Below are 21,148 nucleotides of genomic sequence, written 5' to 3' on the forward strand. Positions count from 1 at the left end.
AAAAATCAGCCTCTGATTTCTTTTTTTTAAGCATCCTGTAAGCTTTTCCCATAGAATTTTCATTTTGAACAATGAAGTGTGAGAAAATTCTCAGGTGAGTAAAACAAATATTTCATAATTCCCATGGCAGTAAGATAAATTGAGAAGGAATTTTTAGGAAAATGAACAACTCAGATATTTAAGTGTATGCAAAATATGTAGGGAAGAGAATATCAGAACAGAGTTAATACAGTTGAGAATGAAATCCCTTATATAGCATTATGGATACCTTTGGGCTCCCTCAATCAGTTTCATATTTCACCAATATGTGTCAGGGGAAGGGAAGAATGAGAAATTTTATCAGGCCACTTTCTCTGCCTTTAATGTTAATACTGTTTGTCAGCAATTGCAGCTGCTGTAAGTCTTCCAAAGGGAATAGTAAGTTATATAGAATAAGGTCCTTCATTTGAGGAGTTTGTTTGGAGTATATTTAGAGAATTAAGCCATTCCTCAGGCTCTCAAAGAACTGCTGCTCTGATCAGAGAGAAGATGGCTATAAATATATGAAATGTGTGTTTGTAAGTAAAAGTTACTTTCATACTTCACTGATTAGAAGGAGAAAAAAGGACTGACAGCATCTCTTTATCTCTGAAATTACGTAAAAATTCTGAATAAAATCAGAGAAAGGTTCATTTGAAGGGTTAAAAAGAAATTAAAATACATTCAAGTTTCTTAATGGGAAACTCAGTGAAATGTTTTCAAGAAGATTATCCAATCTATAAAGAGAAATTTAATCTCATGGGGAAATCAGGAAGAAGGACAAACTGAAACTCCTATAGTTGAATCTTCATACTGCTCAATTACCTTTGCAAATAGAAATCTGTTCTGAATGCTGTGGTAACCTATTGTAGAAGACTTCTTTTACCATTATATACTAGAAGTGTTGCTGTCTAGCAGAAAATAAGCTGACAGACAAAGGAAAACTCAGTCTGGAGCAGACTGAACCACAGAATGTTTAATTCTGTTGCCTTTAACAGCAAATTATGTCCATAAACTTCAGTACTCACAAGAAGTTACACTGGATTGTATTATTGATTACTTGAATATGAAAATAGTCAATTGAACTGACTCAAGACTTTTGAGTAGCTTTCATTGCCCAAGTATAATTCTTCGGCATCAATAGAGATAGAAAAATTTCACTCTGAATAGACCTTTTCATTTACTGACCCCAATTTCAGGGGAAAATATATTTTTTTCTTTTCGGCAATTTCAGTGGTGCATGTAATATGACATATAGTCCTCAAGATAATAATGAATTCGTTAGCTCCAATACTAGTTGTAATAAACAACTAGCACAATGAAAATCAATCAATTGAAAGTTCATTCATGCTGATTCTCATACAACTGAAATGTAAAGACTATCACAGTTAATAATGTCACCTCCATTACTTGCAAAAGTACATGTAGGGATGTAGTGTAATAATAATAAAACTGCTTCAACTAGAATGGTGTAAGAATGCAAGGCAGACAGCTTGGTAAAGAGAAGTTGTATCTTTGTTTAGATCAACTGATACAGCCAGAATAAAATCAAATAAACTTCTGGACATTTCTTTAGACTGTGTAGTTGTCTGAACTACATTTCTCCCAAGAAAATGTGGAGATACAATTTTCTTTTGCAGCTTCAAGTTCAGAGAAAACTGGCTATAGTGATTACTTGGTCAAACCATATTGCTAAGGACATTTCCTATTAGTGCAAATTAATTATCCCTTCCTTATGCTGGATTGACAAATTTCAGCTGAAATGACTGAAAATGACATACTTTCCCTGTCCACAGGCAGATCACTTTTCAAAAGTCAATAGGTAAATAATTCACTGTAGTGCCAATCAGCATAAGTTATAACTTGAGCAGTAACTCCCTCCAGCACTAGGATATAGACTAATTTCCTTGCACTCTTCCTATCTTTAAAAGCAGATTTGAAAACTTTATTTTCAGTGGACTACAAATCCATCATAAGGAACAGTTCAATATTTATTATTTGACATCTACACTATCGACAGTACCAGTAAACAAAATATTGACGACTTAGGTTCTAAAAACAAGGTTCTCTTTTGTATATGTTGGAAAAGTAGAGATTTCTTAACTGATTGCTAAACTTCCTATTCAAAAGATCCTTTGAGATCTAGAAATTCAGCATAAGTTCAGCAGAAACAAGGATGGTTAAAAATGTTTAGGCTAGCCAGAAGTGAATAAATGAAAATAAGTTGTGGGATGTTGTTATTGACAAACATTTGGCCTTGAATTGATCACACTTACCCAGACATCATCAGCTGTGAATCAGTCTCTTCAAGTCTGAACTTAAGTAACCCACTTCCAAAAATAAGAGAGAAACAATCACAAGTATCTGTTAGATCTGAGATTAGTGCCCATATTGGACTATGGCAAAAATAGTTACTACATTTGTAAAGTAGATAATTCAAGTTCCTTTTTTCAAGTTTTAACTTGGCAGAACAGGAAATCTGTATGGTAGAGATTAAGAAACTCTCTACATTCTCTAAGAAACAGGGTTTTAAATCTGCAAACCCAGACGTGCGAGGATTTCATCCATAGCCTGCACCCTACAATAGCTCCTTAGCCATGAGTGAAGACATTTAAAATCTTATTAATCTTTTGACTGCTTTTCTGAAGCACACGTCATCTTTATTCCATCTCTTCAGGGTTGTCTTTGCATGCATGCACAACAAACCAGGTTACGCCTCATTTGAGAATTAATTAGGGTGGCCTCTGAGACTTCTGTGTTAGATGTGGTTCCAAGTTGGCTGCATGGATGGCAATAGTCTTTATGTTACCATGTACTATATGAATGATAGATACTCAAATAATTTAATATAAACTGAGTTTAAAGTTAAGAATTCTGGTGACATACACCAAATCAACTGGATATCTAAAGATGTCTGAAGTTGTAACTACTTTGAGTGTCTAGAGCTTACAAGATGCCCAAACTCATTCTCTGATCTTTCCATGAGTCAGACTAAAACAATTCATCTGCTACAATTCTAATATTTTGATCTTTAACTGTGCTTGTAGTAACCTATTTCAAATGTAAATACATAAGGGTCTCTTTTTTAAAAAAAAAAAAAAAAGTGCCATATCAAATGTTTGCCTGGCTCTCTTAGCCCAGGCCAACTTGAACAAGCAGGAAATGAGATCCACTGTTACAAGAGGAAGCCCAATTATTTTTGGGTAATGCTGTGTCAGGCATTTTGCTAGGAGAGAAATCAAGCTTAACTGCAAAACTGATATTTGCCCAGAAATTGAGTTTCTGTAGGTGGGTGATTGTTTGTATAACACATACAATAAAAGGTAGCAAAATAATTGTGCTCTCTCCATACCTTTTGTGGTCTCAATGCAATTTGTTAGAAACTGTATAATGGCAGTAATATTTTAGACTTTTTTTACCTTTCCTTTCATTAGCAATTGTTGTTTAGTGTTTTCAGCATTCTGGAATACATTCTAAAGTATCCTTTGGGGTAGTTAATCTAGAATTTGTACTTATACTGCAGATAGAATTACTGTATTTCAAAACAACATTCTTCTAACATGATCTAGAATTATAAATACAAACACTGTATTACCTACCCACTTGTCTGTGATTTTTGTTACAACTAAAAAAGAAATAGCACAGTCTTAAAACTTGCAACCTCCCCTTATATATATGTAAATGTTGTATTCTCTTGTGTTTGGTTTGACTCAGTTTATTAAATATGCCTTTAAACTATTTCAAGGATACATTTCTTGTGCCCATTTCATCCTCATTGTTTTTGAAACAACTATGGTCCTAAATACATTAGCTAAGGACACACAAGATAGACTAAGCAACGAGTTTCAATCACAGGTCATAATCTCCCCACCCCATCAACCTCATCTTGCTAAACCCTCCTAAATCCCCTAGCTTCTGCTCCTCTAATCATGAGGGTTAGAAGCTGCGAGTGCTGCTTTTCACTTCATTAAAATTTCCTTTTAATCTTCTATAATCTGCTAGCACAGTACATAAACACCCATCAGAAGCTTATTCCTTCTGATTTCACAAAAGGGGATAATTTTACTATACATTCCATATTTGCAAAGTTAAGCTTCATTTCACACCACCATAAACCTTGGTCAAAGGGATGAATAGTTAAGCAGTTGAGCAAATGGCATTTACTGCTGCAGCTGGGTGCATTATTCATTGTGAACCATTCATTTGGTGAAGTTAAACCTTGGTTTTGCTTATGAAACATCTGAAAGCTGATCCCGAATGATTTCAGTATGTGAGGCTGTTTTCAGAATGTATATTTTGGACAGTGTTTTTGCCTGTGTGCCCTTTGCGTGACTGTCTAAATCAGACCGGATTAGTTTTCTTTCCTGAGTGGGTGACTAAAACTTTTTTTAAATAGGAACAACTGTTAACCCCAAGCACATATTGAAGAGGTCAGCTTCTGTTAAAATTTTCTCCAGAGAGCAAACTACCAATTATCCACACCCAAATATTAATAAAACATTTTTACCCTAAATTCTCTATCAAGACCTTATAACTCTGCATAACTTATAATTTATTATATAACAGTCTTATGGTAAACATAGCAGGTACTTTGGGAAATCACAATATACATTCCATGTAAGATCATAACAAACATTAAATATTTCCAAAAAATGGCATTTCTCTCAAACTACAGTGACTGAGGTGTAAAATGAGAGTGGTCTCACTCATGAGAGTACTAATTTAGCACTACATTCCTTTTCCTACCTTTTCAGAAGCATAGGAGGATTCAGATCGGATGTGACATCTGGAGGTCATCTAATGCAACACCTCCTGTTCAAAGCAGAGCTAAGCTTTATTACATTAAAATCTTATTCTAGCCCATGCTTCTAGACACCTCATGAAGGAATATGCTAACGTTCAAGAAAAATTGAACCAAATTTCAATCTGTTATTGTCTATTACTGATTTATTATTATTTTCCTTAGGTTTCTGTTCTAGTTTTGTTTGACTTTGTGCAAACTCAAAGAAACAACATCCTGTTTTTCAGTAGCCATAAAAATATATGAATATTAAATGAATACTTTATTCCCTGTACCATTATAATCAGCAGCCATCTCTATAGTAATAAATACAGATCAACTCTTGGTCTCCGAAGCAATTCCCTTTGAAAATACAAGTATATAAAACTGTGAATACAGCTGCCATTCAAGTTTGATGAGAAAATGGTTTAGCAATTATTTGTTCAGGTTGGCAGTGAGAATTCATTCAGTTTGAATTACCTGTCCAGTTTTATGTGTTATTAGTTAGTTTTCCCAATACATTTTTTTATCCAGATGTAATTTTGATTTATAACTAAACATAGAATTGTAGAATCACAGAGTGGCTTGGGTTGGAAGGGAACCCAAGGATGATCGATTTCTAACCACCCTGCCACAAGCAGGGTTGCAAACCACTAGATCAAGCATTAGATCAGATTACCCAGGACCCCATCCAACCTGGCCTTAAGCATCTCCAGCAATGGTGCATCCACAACTTCTCTGAGCAACCTGTTCCAGCACCTTGCCGCTCTCTCAGCAAAAAAACTTTCCCCTGACAGCTGATCTAAATCTTTCCTCCTTTAGTTCAGAAGCATTTCCCCTTGTCTTATCAGTATCTGCTTCTGTAAAAAATTGAATCCACTCGTGTATAAACTCCCTTTAAGTATTGGAAGGCAGCAATGAGGTCTCCCTGCAGCCTTCTCTTTTCCAGGCTGAACAAGCCCAGCTCCTTCAACCTTTCTTCATAGGAGAGGTGCTCCAGTCCTTGGATCATCTTCATGTCTGGACTCTCTGGACTCCCTCCAAAAGTTCCACATCTTTCCTGTGTTGGTGACCCCAGGCCCAGAGGAGTACAATCATTTCCCTCTCTTTGCTGGCCACCCCTCTTCTGATGGAACCCAGGATACTATTGGCCTTCTTGACTGCAAGTACTCATTTCCAGCTCATGTTTTTCATCAGCCAGGACACCTAAGTACTGCTCAGCAGGGCTACTTTCAAGGAGTTCTCCCAGTTTGTATATTTGCCTGGGATCCTCTCAATCCAGATGCAAAACCTTGCACTTTGCTTTAGAATGGGCAAACGGTGTAGGGCAGTAATTCAAGCACGGTGTTTGAGGACAGGGGCAGGCAGACCATGCTTCTTTTCCCATCCAAGGTGGTGACCAGTGGAAAGCTCTCTGATAGTACCAGCATGGTGACCACCTGGTGTGGAAGACTGGCAGAGGCAGAAACACAGACAGGGAATCCACAACTACTCCAGACTGACATATGCACCTGAGGATGCACTCCTCAGACCTGAGGAGTGAGAAGGTTGCTCAGATTTCTGGCCCCACGGGGCTCTGGAATCTAGACATCACCTATGGAATCAAGATACATGAGAAATGTAATGGATGCAGTTATGTCCAACTTTAGCAGCTGATCAGGCTGAGAGAGGAATTCACCAGGCTGAGATGCATTCAGCAGTTAGAGAGGTAAACTAACGCCTTGTATCACAAGGTTGTGGGGGAAGACAGACAGCCCTATCGTGGGACCCAGACAGGAGAAGCAGGGTTCCCACCTGACAGAGGATTAAACATGAGTGGGGTTGGGGGTGGGGAGGTGCAGATCATTGTCTCTGCTCAGGTAAATGAAGAAGCCCGTTGCCTCTGAAGTCCCAGTAGGTAATAGATTTCAGGCACTGGTGTAGAAGAATACGAGAGAATTACAGACAGGAGATTAGAATTGAAAAAAGATGATACAATAAGACCATCTGAGGACCTGAATCACAACCAGTGCCACTAAAAAAATGCAAAGGGTCTTAGTAATTGGAGACTCTTTGCTGAAGGGCACTGAGGCACCCATCTGCTGCCCAAATAACCTCTGTAGAGAGATTTGCTATCTGCTAGGGTCCCACATTAGGGACATCAAGAAGACAATATCTGGTATGATGAAGTTAGAAAAAGGACTTCTTTTTTTTTTTTTTTTTTTTTTAATAGACGAGTTGTTAGTTGGTGTCTGTTCTGTTTAATGTCTTTGTTGATGATCAGGATGAGGGGATTGAGTGCACACTCAGCAAGTTTGCAGATGACACCAAGCTGGGAGGAAGCGGTGATCTGCCTGTGGGTAGGAAAGCCCAGGAGAAGGAGCTGGACAGGCTGAATAGCTGGGCGAGGCCAGCGGGATGAAACTCAACAAGACCAGGTGCCAGGTCCTGCACTCTGGCCACAATCACACTAAGCAATTATACAGGCTTGGAATAGAGGGGCCACAAGATGGTATGGAGGTAATGGACCTGTGGGTGTAGGTCAATGCTCAGGTAAATGTGAGCCAACAGTGTGCCCAGGTGGCCAAGAAGACCAATGGCATCCTAGCTTGAATCAGAAATAGTGTAGTCAGCAGGAACAGGGAAGTGATCATACCCCTGTGCTCAGCCCTGGTGAGGTCACGCCTTGAGTACTGCATTCAGTCTGCCCCTCTACCCCTCACTGCCCCTCACTATGAGAAGAACATCAAGGCCCTGGAGCATGTCTAGAAAAGGGTAGAAAAGTTGGTGAGGAGTCTGGAGCACAGGTTTTACGAGGAGCTGCTGTGGGAACACAAATTGTTCAGTCTGTGGAAGAGGAGGCTCAGGGGAGACCTTGCAGACCTCTACAAATGAAAGGAGATTGTAGTGAGGTGAAGGTAAGTCTCTTTTCCCAGATAACTAATGATAGAATGAGAGGTAATGGCCTTAAGCTGTGCTGGGAAGATTCAGGTTGAATACTGGGAAAAAAAATTCTCAGAAAGAATGTGATAAGGTATTGGAACATCCTGCCCAGGGAGGTGATTGAGTCACTATCCCTGGAGATATTCAAGAAATGTCTAGATGAGGTACTAAGGGACATGGTTTAGAGGGGAAATATTGATGGTAGGTGGATTATTGGACTAGATGAGGTCTTTTTCCAACCTTGGCAGTTCTATGATTTTGTGATTCTACAATTAGTCCTTCTATAAGTATGGAATAAAGTGGTTCTGTACTCTTGCCAATATATTGTAATTGACTTTATTTTGCTCCTTCTTACTAGTTTGTTTAGCATTCTCATTTCTGTTCTTTATTTTCAATTTTCACACTTTATGTACAAAAATCACCTACACTGCCATTTCTGGATACAGACTGCACTTCCTTGCCTCTAGAATTTTTTCAGCTATCAGAATTCAGTAACTATTATACCTTCAGATGCAGCATAATATAGCAGCTAGGATACTATCATTGCTATTTTAGAAAAAGCTTCAGCAGAGTGTAACCATGTAATTGAGACTACATCTTGTATTCTATTAATTACACCAGGAGCAACTCTTTCAGTATGGCTTCCTGGCTCCTTCTTCCAGCACTCAAATGCATTTCCCTATTCCATCTTAGGCTTGATTTTCGTTTCCCCCAGAAGACAATGGAAAGGGTGTGAGTGGGACTTTATTTGAAGGATACTTACTCTCCTTGCTTCTACCATGGTCACATCTGAAAATCATTCCTCAAATGCTTCATGCATTCAAATGGCATAAAGGGCAGTATCTGAGTTTAAAAGGCATCACTCCCATGCATCACAGTGAGGAATCCCCACCAGATTTAAACAGTGACAGAAAGTTAACTCTAAGCAACACCAAGAAAGTGATTAAAAAGTGGTCACAAATCATTAAGATTTAAAAGCTCCATGGAAGTATTATCAGATTCTTTTAAGTCTTCTGTCACTGATTTCAACATTGCATCCCTCTAGAATTCAGCTTCAGTACTGTACTCTGCCTCTTTTTTTCCTCTGCCTCGCCTTTTCCAATTCCTGTGATGACTCCTCCCCTCTAACAGACACATTATCTATCATTACAACCATTCCGTTCCCAAAGGAAACAATAAATGCACCATTAAAGGATATTTTAAAAGCACTTACCTCAAAACTGACTCAAATTAAATGCTAGATTTCTGAAGACTGGAACTAAGCACATTTACTTTAGAGCGTCATATGTACTTAAAAATTCTCGACTTTCCCAAATGAAATTCAGTAGCCTCCTTCCAAAGCACAATAAAATGTCTTCAGTTTGCAATAATGCTACATACAAATTCTTGTAGATATTTTAAAGTATGACAAGGGAAAAAGTAGAACTTGAATAAAGTACAAAATTCAAGGAATGAAATATACAGGGATGTCTACAGCTAGATCAGGTTACTTAGAACCTGCTCTTGCCCGACCTTGAATGTCTCCAGAAATGGGGCATTCACCTCTTCATGGGTCATTCAGTGAGACCTGGACAGTCTGAAGAGCTGGGCAGTCAGAAGCCAGATTAAATTTAACAAAAGCAAGTGTAGAGTCATGCACCTATGGAGGATTAATTGCATGTACCAGTACAGGCTGGGGGATGAGCTGTTGGAGAGGAGCTCTGTAGAGAGGGACCTGGGTGTCCTGGTGGATGACAGGTTGACCATGAGCCAGCAGTGTGACATCATGGCCAAGAGGGCCAATGGCCTTCTGGGATACATTAAAAATAAAGTGGCCAGCAGGTCAAGAGAGGTGATCCGCCTCCTTTATTCTGCCCTGGTGAGGCCTCATCTGGAGTACTGTGTCCAGTTCTGGGCTCCCCAGTACAAAAAAAACAGGGATCTGTTGGAAAGAGTCCAGCTGAGGGCCACTAAGATGGTGAAGGGCCTGGAGGATCTCCCCTATGAAGAAAGGCTGAGTGAACTGGGTCTCTTTAGCCTTGAGAAAAGAAGGCTGAGATGGGACCTGATCCAGGTTTATAAATATCTGAGATGTGGGAGACAAAGTGGTGAGGTCAGACTCTTTTCAGCACTGTGTGGAGACAGAATAAGGGGAAACGGACAGAAATTACAGCACAGGAGGTTCTACACAAATGTGCGCAACATTTTTATGGTGAGGATGACAGAGCACTGGCACAGGCTGCCCAGGGGAGTTGTGGAGTCTCCTTCTCTGGAGATATTCAAGACCTACCTGGACGCCTACCTGTGTGACCTGGTGTAGGGAACTGCTTTGGCAGGGGGGGTGGACTCAATGATCTCATGAGGTCCCTTCCAACCTCTATGATTCTATGATTCTGTGATTCTCTGAGCAACCTGTTCCAATGCCTCATCACCCTTATTTCTACCTTATATCCAAATTAAATTCTCCTCTTTTTGATTGAAACCATTTTCCATTGTCCTGTCTCAACAGACACTGCTAAAGAGTCTGTTCCTTTCTTTCTTATAGCTCTCCTTTAAATGCTACTACTACTGTTTAATATGAGGAAAAAAAGAAATTTCAATCAGATATACTAATGCTTTTTAAGAATGTTACATCATCTTCATATTGCAGTGCTTGAAGTCCTGAAGGATACAGATATATGTGTATTAATCATTGGAGAAAGCCGCTTTGACAACAAATTCCAGTCTCCTTTTCAAACAGCAGTGAGTTTTTAGTTTAGAAAGATCTATTCAGCACCTATGCCACATGCCATTACATCTCAACCGTCACAGGGCATTTCAACAATTTAAGTAGTATAGGATAGAATCAAAGTTACAATCACTGAAAGAAAGGGACTAGTCAGTATCCCTAATATCTTTAATCCTGCAGTAGAAGAGACTTTGTAATACTAATCCTTGTCAGGAGTGAATTCTTCCTCAGTGGTGAGTCTTTCTCCACTGACTTTAGAAGAGGTGAAGATATTGTATACAATGACTATGCTTTAGTCAAAATGTTCCCATTGAGCAAAGTCTGTTCTTCATTAACTACTTCATAAGTCTTTTTCTCCAACCAAATTTTTTATTTTGGAAGTACCTTAAAAGCAAGGTCTGCCCCCAGAAGTGTTTGTGAGCCTCAGCTGTCATCACTAACCCAGCTTCTGGTAAGAGTCACAAAGGACAAACTACTGGAGCTGAAATCCCAGAGGCAAAGATCAGAACCATCTGCAGGTTCTCGTCCAGGAGTTCAAGAGAGCAGGTGACTGGTAGCAAACTCTAGAAAGCTTCAGAAGAGCTCTCAGTCCTTTACCTGAGTACTAGAGGCTCCCCTTCCATACCTTTCCTTCTACTCACAGAAACCAAATGCTTCAGCACTTGCTTGTCTCTGGTCATGTATGTATGCCTGCTATCAGACCTCTCTTTCTTTTGGCCTTCTCCCTAATATGTACCACTGCAAGCCCAGTGGGGCTGCACTGTGGTTATTCAATGTTAATACAAATTAAATATAATATTATCTACCAGTACAGCCATACAGTTTGCATTATTTTAATTCCTTCAGCTACTATTTATAAAGTCATCATTTTTACTATAATCTCTCCTCTCTTGTGAGGACGTCTGTTTACAGTTTGAAGATTTGCAATTCACTTTTAGTTCACTTAGCTAAAAGTTTCTTTTAGGAGATAAAAAGACTTCTTTCTCAAATGTTTTCTTATGTTATTTAGCTCAGCTTGTGCTCAGTGAGGTGTTTCAGCCCACCCTGCCCTTTCCCAAATATGTTTTAATGCAGAAGGTAAAATGGCAATATCACACTTGACATTTAAACTTCAGTCCCAATTGCTTCCAGCCATCCACAGATTCAGGGGAATGCCATAGTCCAATCCAATGGTTTGCAACAGAAATACAGTTGATTTAGTTAAGCCATAATTCTTTCTGCACATATGACATTTTCAGAAAAGCCCGCTAGATATGTCCCCAAAGAGGGCAAACATCCAAACATGCTGTCATTATGTTGATTTTGTTTAATGTCTCTTCAGTGCAATCCAGCCATGTGATAATTCAGCTCATGGTCAGCATAATACTGTTTACCAAAGAGAAAAACTGCATGCTTCAGAAATTGTGTACTGTCCAGTCTGAGAAGAGCAGAAAAATGTAGTAGATATTTATTGCAATGAAGTCTTGCAGAGTTTCTTCAAAATGTAGATAAGCACCTTTAGAAGTACATCAAAAAATTGTCAAAATATCTATGCATCTTGGAAACTTAAATTCAGATTTCCTTAGAATTAATCTAATTTAGGCATCTAACCTGTTTATATCCTTCAAAATTCCTAATTGAACTATCTAGTACAGGCATATACATATTTAATTAACAACAACAAAAAAAAAAAAAAAAAAAAAACAGTCCAAAATGACATTTATCAATAATAAGATGCTATGAAGAAAAATAATCAAATTAAGGCTTATTGCTTTCAAAAATATATAATAAAATAGTCATCTAATAGTCAAAATCCCTTGTGTAGATCTAGTTAAACACTTAAATCTTGTTCTCCTATCAAAGAGACTCTATCTCAGTTTCTTTTTATGATCTTGGATAATTGCTACAAACAGGCATTACAGTCCCCATCCTTCTTTGCTTTCCTTATCTATTTGAGAAGTTTTTCATGGCAAGGTCAGTTCGTCCATTCACAAAGGATTTCTCAAAGAGCTTATTTGAGCTTTTCTGCCCTATTAAAACAAAAATAAAATATCTGAGCTTCTTAAGAGCATCTGCATTAGTCACATGTTATTTACACAGGTGAAATACTATATATCTTAAGAAAGAGGGGCATCCTGCTATTGTAGTTATGAGGAGTATTTAGGAAATGGTTGTATTTGATACCTATGCTTACGTACACAGAACATTCGTATACAGAAAAAAAGTCTGAGTCACCATGCATGCTGTCAGCTTCCGGGAGAGAGAAAACAATTGGGCATGTCAGAGCTATATTATAAGAAATTACTGAACTCATACGAAGTTTAGAGCCAAATCAGCTGTGAAATGAACTTTAGGACAAGCAATTCAGTGTATAGCTTTAACTCCATTCAGTGTCAGTAGTCTACCAAGACACAGGGAAGTCAAAAAAAGACTCTTCTGCTGAAACTATTTACAGCTATATATCAAGCAAAATATGTCTATCTTGAATTAATGTACAAATATGGATGATCACACTGAGACTACAAGAGAAGAGTGGAGAAAAAAAATATCATAGAATAACAGAATTGTAGGGGTTGGGAGGGATTTGTGATGATCATCTAGTCCAACTCCCCTGCAGGCTCTCTAGAATAGGTTACACAGAAATGCATCCAGGTGATTTTCTAATATTTCCAGAGATAGACTCCACAACCTCTCTGGGCAACCTGTTCCAGTGCTCTGCCTTCCTCAAAGTAAAGTTTTTCCTCATGTTCATATGGAATTTCCTGTATTCCAGTTTGCGTTCGTGGGCCTTGTCCCGTGGGCAAGCGTACAAAAGGGCCAGGTCCCATCCACTTGACTACTGAGCATTAGATATGTGTGAGCACTGATAAGATCCCCCTTCAGCCTTCTTTTTCCCCAAGGCTGAACAATCCCAGCTCTCTCAGCTTTTTCTCATATAGAAGACGCTCCAAACCCTTGATAATCTTTGTGGCACTCCACTGGGCTCTCTCTAGAAGTAAATGCTCTTTCTTGAACTTAGGATTCCAAAACTATTCTCTGTACTCCAAATTTGGCCTCAGCATGGCAGAGTACAGGAAGAGGATAACCTCCCTGGATCTGCTGGCCATGTTCTTTTTAATGCATCCCAGGATCCCATTGGCCTTCTTAGACACAAGGGCACACTGCTGGCTCATGGCCAACCTGTTCTCCACCAGGACCCCCAAGTCTTTCTCTGCAGAGCTCTTTTCCAGCAGTTCAGCTGTTAACCTGTACTGACATATGCAGTTATTCCTCCCCAAGAGTAAGACTCTGAACTTGCCCTTGTTGAACCTCATCAGGTTTGTCTCCACTCAATTCAAACTTGTCCAGGTCTCACTGAATGGAAACAAAGCCTTCTGGTCTATTAGCCACTCCTCTCAGCTTTGCATCATCAACAAATTTGCTGAGGGTACATTCTATCCCTTCATCCAGGTGATTGATGAAGATGTTTAACAACAACAGTTCCAGTACCAGTCTCTGAGGAACCAATTACTAACAAGCTTCCAACTAGACTGCACTGATGATCATAACCCTATAATTTTCAGCCATAGCCTTCCTTGTTGCATCCCTGCATGCCCTGACAGCATTCCCATGTACCTCTCAAGTGGACAGACCTTATTCCTCATTCTGTAGACTTCTTCCACTTGAGTTTTTCCATGAGCTCCTGATTTCTTACTCTTAGAGATACAAAGATCTTGAGCTTGGAAGAAGGGGTACTTAAATGTCAGCCAGCTCTCTTGAGCACCCTTACCTTCCAGTTCTCTGACCTTTGGGATACCTCCAAGTATGACCTTGAAGAGGCCAATATTGGCTCTAAATCCAGATCCAGACCGTGTCTATTTTTTTACACAAATTCCTACATATGCATTTATAAGGACAGGCTAAGAGAGCTGGGGCTGTTCAGCCTGGAGAGGAGAAAGCTCCAGCAGGGAGATCTGATACTGGCCTTTCAGTATTAAAGGATATAAGAAAAAGGACAGACTCTTCTGCAGGGTCTATTGGGATAGGACAAGAGGAAATAGTTTCAAACTAAAAGAGGAGAGATTTTGGCTGTATAAAAGGAAGAAATTCTTTATAATAAAGGTGGTAATGCACTGGAATGCATAATGTTGTGTTGGATGCCCCCATCTCTGGAGATATTCAAGGTCAGACAGGACCAGGTTCTGAGCCACCTGATCTAGCTGTAGACGTCCCTGTACATTTCAGGGGAGCTGGACTGGATGACATTTAAGGCCCTTTCCAATTCTAACAATTCTGACTCTATACTGCTCTGTGGTGGTTCCAGCATTCAAAAAAACTAGTCAGTTGTAGATTTCAATCTATTGTAGTGGCCGTCATCAAAGTTTATTAGTTAAAGATTCTTTAGTATACCTTTTAATATTCCAATGTTAGCATGAGGTATACTTGATATTAGAGAAATTCTTATATAGGGCTCAAAAAAACAAAAAAAAAACCCCACAATGAACAACTTGAGTCTTCTATTTTTACCAAATCTCTGTTTTTTTTTTTTTTTTTTTTTTTTTTATCTAGCTTTTTTAATCTAAGGTAACAGAAATGAGGGAAAAAAACACATGACCAGAAATAATGCACCCATATTTGGCTTGACGTCAACCAAGTGAAAATACCAACAGAAGCAAAATACAAGCAAAATGCATCTACCGCATTACTTCTAAAATTATGAAGTTGCAAGCATAGTATTTTAAAATCCTACTTGGCCTAGCAGTTTGCAAAACACAGTACTACTGAGAGAAGTCTAGGTTGATCATCCTCATTCTTTCCTATCAGTTATACACTGATATCTCCTGAGCTTTCTCTTTTCCAGCTTCAACAGCACCAGGACTTAGGTTTTAAAATTCCAACTCTTGATCACTTTCAGTTACCTAGAAAAAATTTGCTGATGTAGAAATTGCTGCTAAAAACAGAAATAGAGCCCTTAGATGCTGAAATTCAAGGCTGAAATTTAAATCTGCTCTGGGATACATGACTGTCAGAAGCATGCATATTTGCAGCACATTCTTGTGTTAGAAGCCAACAGTGAAAATGATCATGTATTAGGTCCCTTGGCAACAGTAAATTGTACTTACTTGATTACAGTTCAAAGAAATATTAAAAAGAAGAAATAAATGGAAGTGAGATTTCCTTTACTGTAGGCATTATAGCATCAGTTTTTTTATTTCTTGCTATACAGAAGATTTCACCCACAAATGAAATTGAGCATGGCTTAGTAGGAATGAGAAAGGTGACACAGGGAAGATTTGAAGCAGGATAAGATCTAGGTCAGTACACTGTATTTCAAACAGATATTAAAAGGCCAAGAAGCAATACTAAATGTTAGCTTAATATTTCTGCTAAAGATATAACTATCAAATTATGTGGAAACCAGGCAAAGTAAATAAAATAAAAAATAAAAGAGGAAGAGGGAAAAGATTAAGAATGATTCAAATATTTACAGATCAACACAGTTGAGCAGATAGCATAAATCTGTCTTTCCTATAGAACAATTATTTATCTTTCCAACCACGGAGGGTAAATAGCACTTTGTCCTTTATAGAAATAAAAATCCTTCCAAGTGTTCTATCTCTTTGCTTCTTTTGAATACTTTAGAAAAGACTGTAAGCTTCTCAAACAGAATCTATTACTGATTATAAATGCCACTCATCAATGGGTTTGGGAGTTGCATCATCCTGAAATAAAAATCCATTACATCTGATTTCTGGCTCACTCTGGGATACTGAAGCGTGGAGACTGCTTCTTGTGTTGGTCTTTCCTGACTGACTAAAAGTTCATCATATCTAAAATATGCCACAGAAAGTCCATTAGCTTCCAGATTTTAATTATTAACTTTCACTTTTACCTCATCCCAAGAAAAAGAAAACAAGTAAATGTTGATGCTTTGGTTTATTCTGCTAAGAAAGAATATATCTACTAAGAAATGCAGCTGCACCTGATTGTTTACTCTCATAGAAGAGTGCCATATTGGAAACCATGGCTTTTTCACCTTTCACACATATTGAGGCCATTTAGAGGATTCATTGTCATCATTTTTTTGAAAGAGCCTCACAGCTTCTGCTGCTTAGTTTCTTCTACCAGGATATTACTCAGATTATTAAGTATGCCTTGCCCACACCAGAAATATCTTATGAACTTTACCATGCCACCTAGACAGAGAAGTTACCTGGAGTATTGTGTCCAGTTCTGGGCTCTCTGGTACAAAAAAGACAGGGATCTCCTTGAAGGAGTCGAGTGGGGGGCCATGAAGATGATAAAGTGCCTGGAATTCTTCCCTTATGCAGAAAGGCTGAGAGACCTGTGTCTGTTCAGCCTTGAGAAAAGAAGACTCAGAGGGGATCTGATCCACATCTGTAAATATCCAGGGAGTGGGAGGCAAAGGGACGAGGCTGGACTCTTCTCAGCAGTATGTGGGGATAGGACAAGGGGAAATGGCCACAAACTGATGCATAGGAAGTTCAGCACAAATGTGCATGGGAACTTCTCCACAGTGCATGTGTTGGAGCACTGGCACAGGCTGCACAGAGAAGTGGTGGAGTCTCCTTCTCTGGAGATGCTCAAGACCCACCTGGACAACTACCTGCGCAATCTGGGCTAGGGAGCTGCTTTGGCAGGAGGTTGGACTAGAGGTCCCTTCCAACCCCTACAATTCTGTGATTCTGTGAAGATCCAAGGTGGGCGTGACCTCTAGTTCTCTAAAACTTATGTACAGTCAAGTGTTGCAAACAGAACTTCAAACACAGAATTATTCCTCACAGGCTTTCCAAAAGAGTGGCATCCAAGGCATCCTTTCACACCCAAGTGAATTTGGTGGGACTAGATAATCTTCAAAAATTGTGGAACCAATTGTTAAAATCACAAAAACAGCAGTCATTTTCAGATTCAGCTCCAAGACCGCTGGATTAGTTAGCAGCCTACGAGAGATTTAGATTGCCTTCTTCCATTTCGAATTCCAGATAAATGAAAGCCATCTTTCCCATTCTTTCTAAATTCCTGCTCCTGAAGGATATGCAGCATGGTTTATAATACAGAATCATAGAGGTGGTTGATTTGGAAGGGACCTTAAAGATCATGTACTTCATGGGCAAGGTTACAAACCACTACATCAATTTGTCCAGGGCCCTATCCACCTGGCCCTGATCACCTGCAGCGTTGCGGCATCCACAGTGTCTCTGGGGAACCTATTCCAGCACTTCCTCACACTACTGAGCAAAGAATTTCCCCCTAATATCTAACCAAAATCTCTCCTCTTTGAGTTTAACACTGTTCCCCATTGTCTTATCACTATCAGACTGTATAAAAGTCTGTTTGCCTACTGATTATAAGTTCCTTTTAGTATTAGAAGGCCACAGTCTCCCCAGCTAATATGGGTTACACTGTTGCGAGTGTTTACTATGGACCACCTGATCAGGGTGAAGAAGTTAATGAGGCCTTCTCAAGGCAGCTCAGAGTAGCCTCAAGATCATAGGCTCTTGTTCCTATGGGAGACTTCAACTATCCTGTCAGCACTGCCAGGAATGCACAGTCCAGGTGTTCCCTGCAGTGCATTGAAGACAACTTTCTGATGCAGATGTTGGAGAAGATGAGGACAGATGTGCTGATGGGCCTTGTTACAAACAAGGAAGGACAGGTTGGGGATGTGAAGACTGGGGGAAGGCTTGAATGCAGCAACCATGAGCAGAGTCCAGGATACTGCATGGAAGAAATAAGGCAATAAGTGCAGCTCTGTGATTTAGAAGAGCCAACACTGGCCTCTTCAAAAGTATTTGGAGGTATGCCCAGGGTTAGAGCATCAGAAGGTAAGGGGGTGGGGAGGGTCCCAAGAAATTTGGCTAATGTTTAAGTACCGCTTCTTCCAAGCTCATGACTGATGAATCTATAAGGGTAAGAAATAAGACAAAGGTGGCAGAAGAACATGAATTATCAAGAAGTTCATAGAAAAACTCAAGTGCAATATAGATTTCTGCAAAATATGGAAAAGAGATTTGGCCACTCGGGAAGAATATAGAAATATTGTCGAGGCATGAAGAGATGCAACAAAAAAGCTAAGGCCCACTACAAATTAAATCTAGTTAGGAAGTCAAGGACAACAGGAAGTTTGTTAAGTTGTAAGGTAATTAAATTGTTTATGATCACTTCTGTTACATCACTGATCAAGAATAGCACATTTTCAACAAACTCTGCCTAACTCACTGCTTTGGTTAGATATGCTGCCCATGTGTGCATCCTCTACAGAGTACCAGTAGGCCAAGTTCTCAATAGGCTTTCCCAGAAACAGCTGACTTCAATAGTTATATTTTCCTTGGGACAAACCTATCAATTATGCTCTAGAATAGATATGACGTCCATCTGCTTCTGAGATAAGAAGAACAGCAGTCTTCTCCAATGAAAGAAAATCCAAGCAATCATGACATCAAGAGAGAATTCTGCATGACCAAGCAGGTACTATTAACACTGAAGCTATTTCTCCCACCTCAGAAGAAACATACCTGCCTCAACAGCTTGGTACAACATAACCTTTTACAGATACAAGAAGGTCCCAGAGTCTTTCCATCTTTTTGCTTCCACTTTGAGAAGCTGTTTAAGTAGTTTAATTCCAAGTCACAACTTGCAGTTCCACAATCCAAAAGAACAGCACAAACAGCATTTCATACTTGAAGGTAACACCAAGTTTTAAGCAAAGTAGCTCAATATCAGAAAAAAAATACTTGTTTATGTAAAACCAAATCCTATTTTTAGATTCTGCCTTATGGTCCTTTGTGATCTTCTCAAATAAGCCTGAGCAGAAATTAATACAGGAAAAAGGATCCACAATCCAAAGCCTGTAGATTTCCATCCTATCTTCTTTGAATTGCCTTTCTTTGTGTAATGTTAAACAGCGAAAACAAAGTAAGAGTGCTACCTAACACTGCTCCCATGAGACTGAAAGCAGAAGCATCACAGAAGGCTTCTGTGTAACAAAGCTCATGAAAGGAATGCTGAAGCTCAAAAATTTTTCACTTTAAAGCTCTTAATAGACAGTTAAAAAAATTATTTTATCACTTTGTGAGGTACCACACCCTGAATAGATGAGTACAAGAGAAAAGACTGCTTTAAAAAACTGCATACATTATGATGTTTGCAACTCTAAGAAATTCAGGGAAAGGTGGCAAAAGGCCTGCATGGATGAGTAAGGAACTCATAGATAAACTGAAAGAAGGTGGTCCATGAAATGTGGAAAACAGACGTGCCCACTTGGAAAGAATATAGGAATGTTGTAAGGGCTTGTAAGGATGCAACTAGGAAGGCTAAGACCCTATTGGAATTAAATCTTGCAAAGGATAACATGAAAGGTTTTTTTAAAGTATGTCAGCAGTAAAAGGAAGACCAGAGAAAATGTGGGTCCCCTTCTAAGTGAGGTGAATGCCTTGGTAACAGGGGATGCTGAGAAGGCAGATATACTGAATGCCTTTTTGCTTCAGTCCATATATGCTGAGGGAGCTAGCAGATGTGACTGCTGAATCCCTCTTTAAGGTCCTGGCAAATGCAAGAGGTGCCTGAAGACTGGAGGGTAGCCAATGTTCACAATGTCAAAAAGTGCAAGAAGGAGGATCTGAGAAACTACAGGACAGCCAGTCTCACCTCCTTTCCTGGAAAGCTGATGGAACAGCTTGTTCTGGATGCCATCTCCAAACAACTGGAAGATAAAGTTATCAGGAGTAATCAGCATTGATTCACCATGGGGAAATCTTGCTTTACGTGATAGCCTTCTATGATGTCATCGCAGGATGGCTAGATGGCAGGAGAGCAGTGCATGTTGTGTACCTTGACTACAAGAAAGCATCTAACACCATCTTCCCTGTTTTGAAAATTAGAAAATATGAGATAGATAAGTGGATGGTGAAGTGGTTTGAGAACTGGCTGACTGGCAAAGCTCAGAGGGTGATCCTCAGTAGAATCAGGCCCAGGACCAGTAGGAAGTTGGAAACTAGCAGTGTTCTCCAGGGGTCGGTGCTGTCTTCACTCTTGTTCAATATCTTCATCAGCAACCTGGATGAAGAGTCCACCCTCAGAAGGTTTGCTAATGATACAAAGCTGGAAGGTATGGCTGACTTACCACAAGGCTGTGCTACCATTTAACAAGACCTGGATGGACTGAAGAGTTGGGCAGGAAGGAACTTGTTGAGATTTAACAACAGCACGTGTCAAGTCTTGCACCTAGGGAGGAATAACTACATACATCAGCACAGGTTAGAGACTTGCCTGCTGGTGAGGAGCTCTGTAGAGAAGGACCTGGATGCCCTGGTGGACAGCAGGCTGATCATGAGCCAGCAGTAATCCCTTGTAGCCAAGGCCAATAGTATCCTGGGGTGCATTAAAAACAGTGTGGCCAGCAAGTCAAGGGAGGGTATCCTCTTCCTGTACTCTTACCCTGCTGAGGCCACATTTAGAGTACTGTGTCCAATCAGGGAGCCCCAGTTAAAAAAAATATATGGATCTCCTAGGAGACCAGTGGAGGGCCACAAAGATGATTAAAGGCCTGGGGCAACATGGAAAGGTTGTGTAAACTGGGTCCGTTCAGCCTGGAAACAAGAAGACTGAGGGGGGCTCTGATTAATATTTATGAATAACTGCTTCTTCTAAGTGTGACAGAGCACTGTAACAGCCTGTTCAGTAAGACTGTGAGGCTCCAGAGAAATTCATAACCTGCTGCAAGCATACCCATAAGACCTAAA

This window comes from Cyrtonyx montezumae, unplaced genomic scaffold (assembly GCF_038088225.1).
Source record: "Cyrtonyx montezumae isolate F1298 unplaced genomic scaffold, pur_monq_1.0 scaffold_25, whole genome shotgun sequence".
NCBI lineage: Eukaryota > Metazoa > Chordata > Aves > Galliformes > Odontophoridae > Cyrtonyx > Cyrtonyx montezumae.